This window comes from Panthera onca, chromosome C2, assembly GCF_046562875.1.
Source record: "Panthera onca isolate mPanOnc1 chromosome C2, mPanOnc1 haplotype 2, whole genome shotgun sequence".
NCBI classification, from domain to species: domain Eukaryota; kingdom Metazoa; phylum Chordata; class Mammalia; order Carnivora; family Felidae; genus Panthera; species Panthera onca.
This window is the reverse complement of record NC_138347.1, coordinates 148,998,109-149,013,820: the sequence shown is the minus strand read 5'-3', so window position 1 is coordinate 149,013,820 and position 15,712 is coordinate 148,998,109. Positions and strand designations below refer to the sequence as shown.

The window sequence follows — 15,712 nt, the reverse complement described above, 5'->3', positions numbered from 1 at the left end:
TTTCATAGGTCTTCCTACACAGTCTGTTGATGGGGAGGGCATCACCATCACTGTACCAACCTCCACAGACACAAAGGCTGCTCTTCTGTGCCCGGAAGGATTCTTAAAATAATAGTGCTGCCTGCCTCTGTGGGCTGAAGCCAGCTGTCTTGGTACACTCAGTTCCTGAATTACAATTTCCTGTTCTTTACATGTGGCGATAATTGGTGTCACAGTAAGTGGTCAGCTATTCCTCCTTCTGTCTTTGTGGCCAAGGCTTGATTGCAGGAAAGAGATCCAGGATGGAAGGAGCCAGGTGAGTGTCATATGATAGGGCAGGCAGAACTTTTGGAGCCAGAAAGATCTGAGTTCAAATCCTGGCTCTGCCACTGGCTGGCTCTGTGGCCTCCATTTTCTCATTTGTAAAGTGGGGGTTAAAACAGCACCCATCTCAGGGATCTAATGTGAACTAAATATTGTGTCTGACATAATAATGTGGTTAGTGAGTAGTATTTTACTCTGTAGGATAAGAAAGAAGGCTGTCTTAGGCTAGACTGCCCCAAAGCAGATCCTGAGTCAAGTTTATCTGGGAGGTTATCCTGGAAAACGTCAGTATGAGAGCAGGAATGTGTCAGAAAAGGGATGGTAGTGATAGTGGGTGCTTTGATGTGTCAGTGACCCCTGTGAGCAATTGGAGTTCAGCCCCACCAGGGACCTCTGGGACATGGGGTGGAACACGCTTCAGAGTTGTCTCTCCTTCAGAGAATGAGGAAGTTGGAGTTTTATTCACCCCAATTCCCATCCATCATTAGTGGAGAGCTGCTGGAGGCTGAGGCTTAACCCCCTGGCATAGGTTGCTCCGGAAACCAGCTCAGTGGGCTTAAGTAGCTAGAGAAAGCCTTCTTCAGGCAGCAAGTTGCAGCTACGGGAAACTGGACATCATGGGGTCCACGAGCAAGGGAATGGTCAAGGTGAGGCCTCCACAGCATCTGCGACAAGGGCCCAAAGCTCATCAGGAGAAGCCACATCTGTCACATCAGGTCTGAGCTTGGGCTAGAACGAGGGTGGCAAACCTAAAGTCAGAAGCTGGTGCAGGTAGCCCTGGGGGGTGGGGAGTGAATCAGAAATGACGTTAGGAGTTCTAGACTTTTGCCATCAACTGTTCTGGAGGCCCAAACCCTGCATTCCTGGGTGCTGGTTACACTGTGAGACTGTGAGGCAAGTCAGATTTCTCTCTGTTAGCATGGGCAACTAGGGACTGCATTGAGAGACTTTCTCACTCTTTTCAAAACATAAGGGCCCCTGTTTCCCACATTTACCCTCCTCCACTCCCACAGTAGGACTGAAGCTTAAGACTTCGTACTGAGTGCTGGATAAGAGTGTGTGTGTGCGTGCGCGTGAGTGCAAGTCCTGAAAGGGCTATCTAGAAGATGGCCACTTGGCTCATCAAATGCAGTGGTTTCAACCTGGGCTGAGCTGAATAGCACAATAAGAGACAGGCAGCATGGAAGGGGTGGAAAACAGAATGAAGGAGCCCTGTGCATGAGAAACGGGCTGAATTCTGTGTGAATCCTCCCAAGGCACAGCCTGCTTTAAAAGCCACTGGATAGAAGTATCTGGAGATGCCTTATGCTGTTAGTCAAGTGCCAGAAATTCCCACCAGGTTTGGGTTTGAATGGATTATTTGAGTTCCCTGAATGCTTTTCTGATAGAATTACAAAAAGGCACTAGGGTTTGTGATTTCCAGTGTAACTATGTTGAAATGAGAAGGAAGCATCAAAGCGCCTTGCCAACGTTGTGGAAAAATCGCCCATGAACAAAACTTTCAGCAGCCAATTTCCATTGTAGCTTTCTCTGGAGTTTATAAATGTACGTACCGATAACAATTGTCATGATTATCGATGGTATTGATCACCACTGCTGTTTTAGTGAGAGCCTTCTATCTGCCGTCTATCTAGATTTTCATATCTCATTGCATTGAACCTCACAAGAATTCAGATAGAAGGAAATAGAGGCACCAAAAGGTTGATGGATCTGCTCAAGGTTGCACAGCAGGTAAGTGGTAGGGCTGGGATTCAGCACCAGATTTCTCCGGTTTCAAAGCCTCCTCTTTCAAGTCTTCACTCCATGTATGAGGTGAGGTATTTGGAAACTGATTTCCTTCTGGTGATAAAATGTTATTCTTGTGTAAGCACTGAGATCATTTCTTGACGTCTTCATCTATTCTTCGTCATAATCTGAATTTGCAGACCTCCCCACAGCCGCATGGCCTCCATGGTTTTGACTCAGCTTCCAGGTTTGGTGATGTCTCCATGCCAGCTGTCAAGGCTGCAAATTTACAGACCAGATCCAGCATCCAGATTTGTTTAGACTGGCCTACACGGTGTTGCAAAGGAATCTGAAGTTACGCTTACAACTTGGGAGATTTGATATCAAAATCAGGACTTCCAGCTCTTTTGGGAAAATCAAAATATCTATAAGAGTGATGGCAGCTCCCTCTTCAGTTCACTACCATCCCCATCTGTCCCTACTGCCTCCCTGTCACGGGTGTCAAGTGATAGGGCCACACTGCACCACACTTAGCACTGTTTTGTGGGCTTATTTAGAGAAAATTAGATTTTTCTAATTCCTTTACCCTGCCGATTGTTTTCTCACTTTCCTGGACTCTAAAGGCATTTGCATTTTTGACACTTGAAAATCAACTTCCCTGAATACAGTTCTTTGGAGACCCTGGGAAATCCATCCTGGGTTTTATCCCGTCTTCTCTTCTGTGCTCCTATCCAGCTGAATGGCACAAAGACACCAACTCACCTTCAAACAAGCCTTTTCAAATTATGGCTCTAACATTTGGTATTGCTTCTCCAGCCTCCGCTTCCTTGTCTGGAAAATGACTCCAGGTCACTTCATCTGGATAGTCAACCAAAAGCCAAGCCAAATGGCTAGTCCACCCAAAACCCTGGGAGCCAGCCCACCAAATGAGTAATTCACTACATCATTTGATCCTTTGTAGTCTGTTTTCATTGGCCAGTTCATCTTGTCTCCATAACAGGATTTTATGGAATATTTAAATATTGTCTCCCCCAGCTCTCTGCTGCTGCAGCTGGAGACTGAGGTGCCAAGATGGAGTAGGGAGGGGGAGGTTGACAGGGAGAGAGGCCACAAAAGAAAGTCAGGCTGGAGGGGGTGGGGGCATAAGGAGAATACATTCATGAGACTGTGTTCTTTACTATAAAGACTCATAAATACATTCTCTTTATGAATAAGAAAACATAAATGAAGAATATGCTCATAAAAATTCTCCTTATTAAAGAATATATTACACTTTCCTCTCCCTCCACTTCCCCTCTCTCCACCCTTAAGCTCCAGCAGCAGCAGAGGAAATGGAAGCAAGGACACATTGAATGTTCTATGTAAATGCTGTTACAAGGACAAAATGAAAACTGGTCAATTAAAACTAAATAATTTAACAAAAACAAGTAAATCTATCAAAGCTGCCATTCAGCCAATTGGGAAATAGACTAGTACTTTTCTTGTAGGTGCTTGGGAAGATTAAATGAGCTAATGATGCTGTTGCCTGTAGCACAGCACTCCACAAACAGCAGCTATCATCATGCTGATCCAGATGGTTGCCACCACTCAGCCTGTCACCCAGATGTACCACCTGAGTCAACTTTAACTTCCCCTCCTGCCCACCTTCAAATCCAGTCAAAACCCAGATTCCATCTTGCATGGTGACTAACCGAGCCCCGGGTGTGGAAGGGAAGGAATTAAGGATGTCTTGAGAGTTAAACCAGGAACTGGTTCGTGATGGAGTGAACAGGAGTGTAGAGGCCCGAGAACAAGCTCCAGGCCCACAAAGGGATCAACCCCTCGAGGGAGAAAGGGTCCCTCGATGAAGGTTGATGAACCAGGGAAGCCTGAACAAGGAGGCGTAGAGGTTGTATACTGGCAGGGCCCGCCCATCCTCTGCCCAGGAAAGGCTGAAGCCAGTAGAAGGTCACGTTCTGGGGGCGCGTGGGTGGCTCAGTCGGTGAAGCATCCGACTCTTGGTTTCGGCTCAGGTCATGATCTTACAGTTTGTGGGTTCAAGCCCCACATTGGGCTCCACACTGACAGTACCGGGCCTGCTTGGGATTCTCTCTCTCTCTCTCTCTCTCTCTCTCTCTCTCTCTCTCTCTCTCCCTCCCTCTGTTTCTCTCTCTCTCTGCTCCCCCTGTGTGCTCTTGCTCTCTCTCTCAAAAATAAATGAATAAACTTAAAAAAAAGAAGGTCACATTCTGGTTTCCTGTTTACCCAGCCACCATCAGGTAACTTGGCTTCCTGAGGAGCGACGCCCCTAGGGACAGAATGTGCTCGTCCTGCTGGTGCGAACCTTCAGTCTGCTTGAAAGTAGCAAATTCTCTTTCTGGTTTGTTCTCATCTCTCGTTCCTCGTTGGCAATGTTTATTCAGGCGTCTAATAACTTCTGGACTTCAAAGATTGAATTTCTGAGCTTACACGACTGAGGCAGTGATTCATTCTCCAAGATCAATGTCCTCTGGTGGGGGGCCTTTCTGCGAGGCCAGTGCCCAGACCCCACGGTAGCTGTGGGCTCTTCTCACGGGCAGCCTCAACCACCTCACCAAGACAGCAGCCTGGAGCAGAAGGGAGGATGCGGACTGCCGCGGAAGAGAGTCAGGTTTGAATGTCCTCATGAGGCGGCAGCAAATTTTGTTCTTGAGCAGGACTTATGGCCTTTCCTAATATTGCTGGAGAGGAAGGGGGAAAGTTCCTCCCCACATTAGCCTGAAAATCTAATTGAGGAGAATTCCGTTGCCTAGACAATGGCATATTAAATTGTTCAGCAAAAGCAAGAATTTATAAAAAATTGTCCCTGATCTATAGAACTAGGGAACATAATAAATCTCCCAGGAATTTTAGCCACGCTTAGGATAGATCATCCTTGGAAATTGCATTAGCATGCAGATGAGATGGGCAGAGGGCTGCAGGCTCCTGAAGCAAGAGAACAGTACTCCAGAGCAGGCTGGCCTTTTGTGGTAATGAGTGTGTGTCCAAAGTACATTCAAGAGAAGGAAAGAGGTGAAGGGAGAGGGTACTGATGACCTACTTTGTGCAGGCACAGGGCTGGTAACCTTCACCATGTATCATCTGTTTGAACCATCGCCGCGTGCCCACAGAGCAGAGCATTTGCTGTTTTTCTGTTTTTTAAATCTCCATTCTGATGAGTGTCTTAGGGTGGCAAACGAGAGAGAAGCTTAATTAAGAAGTAGTCGCTACTAGGTAAATACTGCTGGATCCCACAGAACAAAAAAAAAAAAAAAAAAAGGAAAAGCTAACCCAAGGCTGGAGGAAAGGCAGAAGCCAACAGCAGGTCTGTGGACTCGGCAGCAGGTTTGCTGACTGTCCCTCTGCATTACCATGACTCAGCAACCTAAGGTCTAGGCCCTTCAGTTCAAGGACAGAGAATGTGCTGGATGGAGCAAGACTGGGTTCTCCCCTGGACCTGTCAGAGCTAGCCAAGGGGTCAGGGACACGCAGTATAGACAAAACCAATGAGGACTCATCCATGTTCCTAGAGGTGCAGTGTTGGCAAAATGCCCAATGTCCCAGCAGAAGGTGCTAGGGTATGTGCAAAATCAGCATCCCTGCCTTCCTAGGCTTCTCCCAGGCATCTCTCATCCAGGAGCCTGCATATTCATCAGGGCACTCATTTGGGGGCAGCAGAGAACGTAGCCTCTGATATTTAGAAGGGCATGACTATTTGATCCCCAGTGGCCTCAGGGCATCAGCAACAAGTGTCTCTGTTCTGTTGTCACTCTGCTTTCAGGTGGTCAGTCCGGCTTGTCTGGAGCTTATCTCTTCCTGGAGTCAGTTACTAAAGTCTGTAGAGGATCTCCAACTTCTGAAATACTCTGATATTTTGCTGGTCTGCCCCTAAGTGCTTCGTCACCGGCCACATGATCTGGCCCCAAGTCGACAGGGAGAGGTATTTTAATGGACTATATTTGCCCCTGAGTGTAAAAGCCCTGCCAGTATCCCCTGCTGGGATCAGGGGGTCCTCGCTCCTTCCCACGCCACCTCAATTCAGCTGCTTCCACATGGGAAGCTCTGGTATGTTGCAGCCCATTCCCAAACCCCACTTCTGTATGAATCAGAATGAGAGAAGCCAGATTCAGAAATACACTAAATACTTTACATACGTAATCTCACTTAATTCTCAGAACAACCTGGTGAGAGGGGACTATTTTCTATTCCTCTCCTCATTTGACAAGTGAGAAAATTTAAGTGCAGAGAGATGTCACAACCAGCCCAAAAGTCACACCTAGCAAATGGCAAAGGCAGGACTTGGATCCAGACAACTGGAGTCCAGATCTAAGTGCTTCATCTCTGTGCTCCTGCTTCTGGTTGTAAGGAACAGAAAAGAAAGTAGGAAAAAAAAAACAAACAAACAAGTAGAACTGTAGCTGGTTATTCCATTCATCTATTGCTGCTTCGGTAGCCATTCCAAACGGAATGGCTTACACTAATGGCAGTCATTTATTTTTCTCACAAATCTGCAATTCGGGTTCAGCAGGGATGGCTTGTCTCTGCTGCTCATGGAATCAACTGGGACAGCTGGGCTGAGGCAGGAAGCTCTACTTCCCATGTGGTTCAGTCATATTGCAAGTAGGATGGCTCTCGTTGGTGGTTTCTCTCCACATGGGCCTTTCTATGGGCAGCTTGGGCTTCCCCTCAACATGGGGGCTTGGTTACAAAAGCAAGCACCTCTTGAGAAAGAGTGTAAGCTGCCAGTTTCTTAAGGTCTGAGGATGGAAAATGGCATAATGTAACTTCCAGTTATGTTAATAGTCATGCGATAACTAATTAGCAGACACCCACTCCCCACCTCTTAAGAAGAAGGTCAAAGAATTTGGGGGCCATATTTTAAATCTACCGTATTTGCTTAAGCAGAGGGTGAAGTGTATTGGAAGTAGTCATGGTATCTCACGGATTCCAGAAGAAGGGCAGGAACCAACAAAAAACCCAGATGCGTCAGCACTAAGAGCAATTTCCATAGATGTTTCCAGAACTGTGCCATCAAAGTGACTCAGTCTACCTGTCCTCTAGCTTCTGTGCTTCTCACTGCAAAATCCCAAACTCTTCAAAAAGTAATCAGAGTATCACACTGGGGTCAGGTGCCGACCCTGGATTCATCACTTGTGGCCAAAGGCCTAAGCCTGCACTTCAGACATACTTTTCCAAAGGAGGGAAATGTTTAATGCCCTGTTTTACAGGTGGGTAAACTGGAGTTCAATGAGTGTAAGTCATTTACCTGTGAGTTGTAGTGAAGTCCCACTGAGCCCTGCTAAGCTTAAATTGGGTGGGCCCTATGACTTGCAGACATAAGAGAGAAAAATAAATACCTACTGTTAGAGTCCACTGACATCTGGATAGTTTGTTATATGGCATTATGGTGGCAAGAGATTACAACCAATGTTGGATCTTTCCAGCTCTTTAAACTATCCCTTGACCATCTTTATAAATGCCTACTTCAAGACCTAGACAAAATCTTGAGTTTGTCTTTCTCAGATTTCAGTACTTCAATCCACATGAACTCATTTAAAGAAAGTTTTTTTTAATGAGTTAACTAAACCAAGAGATTATTTAAGAATTTCATAATAATGAGAAAGGGATGAGGTGGGCCATTTTCTTTGCTGGCGGTATAGAACAATCAAAGCCAACTGGCTTAAAATTGGCGTATGATTCTGAACTTTAAAAGAAGCTGGAAAAAATGAAAGCCAACATTGAAGAAAGAATGCATCTGGAAGAAGCCAGAATTTATTGCTGGGATAATAAATTAGAAATTTCTGGAAGGAAAATCTATCTGAAATGACAAAAAGTGACCCCAAATCACAAGTATTTTAAATTCCAGAGCTCACAGGAAAGCTTCAGCGATTTACTGACTTTTTTTGCCAGTTCCCATTTCATTGGGCAGAGATCACTGTAGTAGATAAAATTCTACAGAAATAAACCTGCCTTTGCCAAAAGAAATAGTTATATGAACTGTTATTTACATTTGCCCTTCAAAATACCTCCTGAAGGCTGAGTTCTGGTCACAGGCTTTCATTAGAATCCAAATGGATTACACTCAGATTTGTGCTTCTTATTCTAAGGCACATAAAGCTAACATTTGGGGCTTTCTTCCAGGGAAAAGAAACATCCTCCAGATCACAGTGTATTCTAACAAGCACTTTAAAAGTTTTAAAAATGTCAATTGTTGCAAACAGGGCTAGCCAATTACATTCCAACAAGCAGAAGGAATAGGAAAACAGATCAAACTCAGAGAATACATCTCGGTCACCTACTCTGTGCCAGGAATGGTGCTCAATGTTGCACTTACAAAGCCTTTTACTAATAGCAATAACCAATACTTTTTGACTGTGCAACATCCCAATGGCTGATCCATGTTCTTATTTCCTTGCTCAACAAGTTTTAGAAAGGTATCCCTTCATCACTGAATGTACTAAATTTGCCCACAGCAGACAGCATACAAATTGTGTGTGTGTGCGTGTGTGTGCGTGTGTGTGCGTGTGTGTAATCTTTGTAGACAGTTTTAGTGCCAGGGAAGAGATAGCCTTGGACAAATCATCATTTACCAGGCTTTTACTCTACTCACAATTATATGTCATGCAGATATTTCATTATCAAGAAAATTATTATTGCTATAATTGAGATAATACTAGCTAGAACTTCTTGACTGTCTAATGTGTACTGTGTCCTGTGTACATCTCATATAATCCTCATATAACCCCAATTATTACATTAGTTTTCCAATTTCCCTAAAATTGTTCCAGTATTGTTTTTAGATCGGGAAACTAAGCCTCAGAAAAGTGACCACCTTTCAGGAGTTTCCATGACTAGTAAGTCGTGGGGCTGGAACTAGAGCCCAAATCTACTGAACCCAAGGTCCCTGCTCTAAACCACCTCCCTAAACTGCCCCAATTTTAGCTTAAAGGAATTTTTTAAATATACAAACTTTCCAAGCAGAAGAGATAACTTGACAGCATGTTAAAAGTGAGACAGCAGATGGGTCTATGGCAACTGACTGAGAGTGCTCCCAGAAGGCGAAACTTCCACCAGCAGCAGAGCAAATGCAGCCTGGCTTGCCCCTCAGAGGGAGGCCAAGAATGACCGCCACTGGTTACTCTGGGGGTCTGGGGAAAGAGAGGACTACGTGGCCCATAGGCTGCTTAAGAATCAGTTAAAGTCCACCTCTCCTTTCCCACTCCATGCAGCCGGTGCTTGCCCCTCCCACCTCCCAGAAAACTGTCATTCTGTTATCTGGGGAAGGCAAGGCAGGGTTTTTGGATTGAGGACATCAGACACAGTTCAGAGTGGGAGTACCCTACCACAAACAGGACGTTTCAATAAACAATTATATACTGGACAACTGAACCCCAGCCCAGTCCTCAACTTTCCTCCCAAACTAGCTCTAACAATGGGCAGCCAGGCCCATCCACTCTAGGTAGGAGGCTCCACAGCCTTCTCTGGGGATGACGACCAGCCTAAGGCAGATTTGAAGACCTGACTTCAGTGATGCCTGCAAGGAAACAGCCCAGGCAGACCACCCTGTGGTGAAGCCCATCGGCTCCAAGAACAGTCCACCCATGGCCTTCAAGCTTCCAATCAGCTCCTTGCTGTCCCACTCTTAACAGGAACCAGTGAGCAGGGATCAATAGACATTTGAGAAAAGACTTTAAATGAAATAAGTAAGTAAGTAAATAAATAAATAAATAAATAAATTTTTATGGAGGAGATACTCTACTACCAAAGAAACTAACAACAAAATCCACCATAGAAAAATACATAATGCATATTCAAAACAAGAACAGGGTATTAGAAGAAAAGGAAGGAAGGAAGGAAGGAAGGAAGGAAAGAAAGAAAAAGTGAAAGGAAAGGAGGAAAAGAGAGGGAGAGCAGAAGGAAGGAAGAGAGAGAGAGAAAAGGAACATTTAGAGAACAAATAAAGTCCTTGAAAGTTAAAAAGCATGACAATATAAATGAAAAAATCAACAGAAGTTCTGGAAGAAAGAAGGTGAGAAATATTCTAGAAAGTAGAGGAAAAAATCAAAGAGAAAAAAATGGGAAAAAATATTAAATGAATGAATGACAAATACAAGATGCACAGCATCCATATAACAGGAAGGCCAGGAAGAGAAAGCAAGGAAATCAGAAAACAAGAGATGCTCTACAAAATAATCTAAGACAATTGCCCAGAACCGAAGAACATAGATTTCCAGATTGAAAGGTTCTGTTATATTGGATCTTTAGGTACTTGAGGCATGTCATCATGAAACTTCAGAATACTGAGACTATCCTACAACCTTCCAGAAAGAAAATACAGGTCACATACAAAGAACCAGAATCAGAAGGGCTTCAGAGTAACCAAAAGCAATGTAATCAATATTATAAAGGAAAATTGTTTTTGATCTAGAACTCTACACCCAACCATAATATCAACCAGTGTCAGGGTGGAACAAAAACATTTTCAGACACACAAAGTCTCAAAAAATTTCAAAAAAAGTCCCATGCACTCTTTCTAAGAAAGCTTATGGAGGATGTGCTCCAATAAAACAAGCGAATAAACCAAGAAAGAGGAAGGCATGGGCTTTAGGAAACAAAGGATCTAACCCAGGAGCGAGGCAAAAGTGATGGTGGTAAAGGGAAATTTCAGAACAGTAAGTGTGCAGGAGACAAAATACCATATTGACTAGAGCAGTCAGAAGGCACCAGGGGAGAGATTTCCTTAAGAGAAACTGAAAGAAAATCTAGTGGATCTGCCCATTCTGAGAGGAGAATTGGACAACTGGGGGAATGATAGGGGCTGAACGAGTGAAGTACACAGGAAACTAAGCAAACAAAGAAGCAAACACAGACAACAATTCACTAAAGAGGAGAGTACTTTGTTTAGGAAAGAGAAGTAATCATAGTATATTCCATGGCTCAGCTATGAAAAGCATTTTCATAGCCATGATGGAGACCAAATGTTGAAAGAACCCAAATTATAATTGGATCATATTGGTAGGATGGGGGTCCTGGGGACTCTGTGTGTGTGGTGGAGATAAAGGAGCAAAAGAGAATCAAACCTCAATCTCCCTAGTGCAAGGAAACCCCCAATTTCACACAAACCAAGAAGCAAGATAATAGCATATTCTTCAGAGAATGGGCCGTAGATACAAAACCATCAGCTGAAAGAATTAAACCTGTTGCTGTTGTTGTTTTTCCTGAGGAAGGTGAGAAACACAAGGACTGATTTTCACAGCCAGACCTATTTTGCTCTTTAAATCAGGAACTTATATAACACGATGTAAAAATGAATAATTAAAAAAAACAATTAAACTTCATTCACTTAAATGTTTTTCACTGCAACAAGTACTTAACAAATTAGCCTAATTAAGTCAGATCTCTCAGGATCTGTACAGCCCTTTTCGTCTCTCTCCAAGTAAATGAATGTCTCACGCAAGAAGAGATAGTTTAACAAGCAGTACACCCACTTCTGCGTTCTCCCCTGGGTTGCAGGAGCGAGGGGGCTGAGAGGTGGGATGCAGGTGCAACGTGGGCTTCGCCACTGAGCTACATTCACAGAGATTTCAAAGGCAGAAAGGAGGTAACAGACTCTCCTTCATCTGGAATGGTGCATGTGGGGACTCATCAGGCCAGAGTTGCTGCCGCAGCCAGTCTACATCGTCCCCTTCCAGTAGCCTCACTCAAGGCTGCATTGCTACTGGGAAGTTGGCTGCAAGTTGCAGACGTGTTAGTGGAAGGCAGCAAATTTCTGCCTCCTGGAACCCCAACTGCAGTGACGGACCAGGAGGTGGCTGACTTGGGTCCATTAGCTCTTCCAGCAACTAATTCCATGAAACCTCGGGAGAGCCTTGATAGAGTCACAGCTTAGTGCCCTAGGGCTTCGAAGCAAAGCTGTGCTCTATTCCAGAAGTAATGGCTTTCCTTTTGAGAAGCAGCTTGTCCATTGCTACTAGGGCTGACTATAAGAGACCAAGTGACCATGTAATCTGAACTGCTCATTGTGAACCAGATGCTGTCTGATTGTCCGAGCCGCAAAGGTGGCTTTGTGTGTGCAGCAGCGTATCGTCACCGAGTAAAAGCGACAGACCTAATATTGGGCTCGCTCAGGTCCTGAAAGCATAAGAAAGCTGCTTCAGCAGGTGCTCGGTCTCAGATTCCTATGGTCCCTCCACTCCCTCCAGCCTCACCTATGGCTTTGTGGGGAGTCCTTGATGACCAGGTGATTGAGGAAGAAAAACCTGGGAGCTAGACTGGGAGTTATGGATGGGTCTACACAGGGTGCTGCACCTACTAGATGTAGACTACTATAGCATCGTACAGAGGGAAATCTCCCTGAGGGCAGAATTTTAAGCAATACGGTGAGTTGGTCCCTGGAAAGAAAGATGGATGGTCAGAGGTAGAACTCTATGGTGATTCAGGAAGTACTAAGGGTTTGGCTGGATGATCAGAGATTCAGGAGAACAAAAATGGAAGACTGGTAACAAAGAGACCCAAGAAAGAGATGTGCAGACAGACCTCTTGGAATGGGTACAGAGTGCAAGGATATCTCTGTTCTGGGTGAATGCTCATCACAGAGCACCCGAGGGAGAGGAGACTTTCAATAATCTGGTTAACGAAAAGAGATGCAGATGTCAGCAGCCTCTTTACCAGCCACACCTGATGGGCAAGCACAGTGGCTATGGTATCAGGGATGGAGTTCATGCAGGTCCTCAACAACATGGGTTTGTTTCTCTTTCCCAAAATTGACCTTCACAACCTACCAATAGCAGAGACCACTACTGATGCCCCTGATATAACACCATTGCCCAGAAGAACCAGCTGGGCCATTGGGGGAAGGTGGATTACCCTGGCATGGGTAATCCATGCCAGCATGGCAGGAGCAGCTGGAATATTTTCCTGTCCTACCTGCAATGTTTCTGTCAGCTCCACCATCCGTAGGCTTAAAAAAGCCTTATTCATTGTCATGGTATTTGCATACACAGGTTAATACTAAATGATCTAGATCGCATGCCTATCTCCAGACAAATGACCCTTGCCCAGTGGTATAGAATGTACTAACTGAAGACAAGTGATTCACTTTGGAACAGGATGAATCAACCTGTCAGCATTAGTTAGTAAAATAATTAGATTGGTGGTTTGTACCTACTTCTGATAGCAGGGCAGGTTTGATCACATAGCTAAAGCCTGCTTATATGACCAGCTTACTAGAAGATACCCTACCAGAAGCAGGCTTCCTGGTATTTGAGGTGCTTCATACTCCTGGAGACTTGTGCATCCTATGCGGCCCAGAAATTTGAGGACAAAAAAGTCTGTGCCTGAGACCTCTGGGTTCCTTTGTATTCATATTTATTTTCTACTGCTGCTGTGATGTATGTACAGATGTCTATTATATAGTCAAATGGAGATGTAGAATAGGGAATTTGAAGTCTTGAGGTGAAATATTGGGAAGGAATATGCATATTTGGAAGCCATAAGCATACTGATGAATATTGATGTTATTTAACATGGGAGTAGATAAAAACAGAGAAGAGGCCTGAAGATTGAGCCTGGGTCCCACCAACACTGACCAGAGGAGAGATACCAATAAAGGAGGAAAAGAAGGAGTCACCTATGAGATGGGAGAAGCACCAACAATTTATGGTGGCCCAATGACAGTGAATTTAGTGTTTTAAGAAGGAAAGAGTGATCAACAGTGTCACACACTGCTGACAGCAAGATGTGGTTTGAGAATCGATCATAGGATCTGGCAATATGGAGATCCTCTATAACCACAACAGATGTATTTCCAAGGAGTTGGATTAAGGAAAGAATAGACATTAAGGCAGAGAAGATAGGAAACTTACACAATTCTTTTGAGGACCGTTTGAAGAAATGGCAGGAAATGAGAGGTCACAAGAGGGATCTTTTTTTAATGGGAGAGATTACAATATGTTTTTATGGGGATGAAAGCAATCAAGTAGGGAAGACAAAATGTGATAGCGCAGTATTACTTGTCTCTTGTACAGTCTGAGAGTAAGTGAGAGGGGGTGGTATCCAGGACCCAAATGGAGAGGTTGGCCTTAGCGGGGAGCATCAGCAGTTCATCCATGAGCACAGAAGGGAGGGAGGAGCATGTGGGGGCAGGTGTGATGGGAGCCTGCAGATGGTCTTATCTGAAGGCTTCTATTTCCTCCGTGAAATAGGAAGCAACATCATCCGTTAAGAGGGTGGATTAGGGAGGAGATGTTGGAGGTTTAACGAGAGAGGAGAAAGTGTGAAATAGATTGGAAATGCAAAGGCCCACTTGATAACGGTTGGCAAGAGTTTAAAATGACACCAGTCAACATGGTGTTGTGGGGGTTTTTACCCCTCTTCCCTAAATATGTAGAACTACTTGGGCACAAATATAGAGCAGGTGAAGACTCTAATTTACCTGAGGTTGAGTAGCCAGGTGAGTATATCAGGGAGAGGAAAGATGAGCAAGGGAGATGAGGATTCATGCTGACATCACAATGGCGGCCCTGGAATCTAAGCAAGAGCAAGAGACAAGTGAGGACATGGGAAGGTGAGGGGCAGAGCAAGGCTGAGAGGGTCAATCCTTCGATATCCCAGTAGAGTCAAAAAATTGTCAGAGTTAGAGACCTGTTGGAGGGAATGCCATGGAAAGATATGAGGTAGTGTTCCACGAGTATGGTGTTAAGATGAAGGCTCTGAAGATGGCAAAGCTACTAGTCATTACAAGGCCGAGGCATGGCCACGGGGGTCATGAAGTGAGGTCAAGAACAAGATCTTTGCAAGCAATGCCCTTGAGGAGCTGACATGTTGGGGTGCTGGTGGCTTATCTACAAAAACACTAAGGCCACTGAGAATGACGATCTTAGCTGTGGTGGGAAACAGTGAGGCAGGAGCCAAAACCTTCAGTGAATGACGGGCAGGGACAAGAAAGTGGAGCGGTAGACTTGCTTCAAAAGAGCTAAAGAAGTCTTCCTCCCTAGGAAGGAGGAAGCAGCAATGAGGAACAGGGGCTGCCTGGCTCACTGCTAACCCCAGACGTAGGTAGGCTTCAGATTCAAAAAGAAAACCAACCACCACTTAAGGGGAATTCTGGAAAGCAGTGTCCTGAGGGTGAGCAAGATACAATCTTCTCAACTCCAGTAACTGACGTGGCCAAGCTATGCTGCGGGACAAATATGGCACCAGACAATGAGGGGACACACACACATACATACACACACATACACACACACCATCCCAGACCCTCCTGATGGCAGATCTTCAGAGCATCATTGCTCCTTAATATTAAGGAGCCTACATCCCAACATGGCACTGGGAAGTGGGAAAAGGGCCCAGGAATCAGAAGACCCATCACTTCACAGCTGTCCCTCAACGTCACCACTGTGGGGCTAGCCCAGCCGTGTTCACTCACTTCAGTCTACAGGTTGGAAAAATGAGGCTCAGAGAGTGAAGTGACTCAAAAGTCAGGGCAGAGCCAGGAATGACCCTATATCTTCTGAATCTTCCCAACCCCTGCTCTTGCCACTAACCAGTCTCTCCCATTTCCCAAAGATCAGATATACCTAGAGACTTAAAAAAAAAAATACACATTCATGGGCCCCATACCTGGAGATAGGGCTCAGTGGATATGGGGCTTGGACCAGGAATGAGCATTTTAACAGCCACCCTAGGT

General features: G+C 44.9%; 1 long non-coding RNA gene across 1 annotated transcript; it reads right to left on the bottom strand.

Annotated features, from left to right (window-relative positions):
* Positions 1–400: 400 nt before the first annotated feature.
* On the bottom strand, positions 401–14,511 carry LOC132682946 (uncharacterized). The gene is made up of 3 exons (XR_009611954.3): positions 14,459–14,511; positions 5,087–5,208; positions 401–1,080 (listed from the first exon to the last, which is right to left on the bottom strand). It is a non-coding gene; the product is annotated as an uncharacterized LOC132682946 (long non-coding RNA).
* Positions 14,512–15,712: the final 1,201 nt, after the last annotated feature.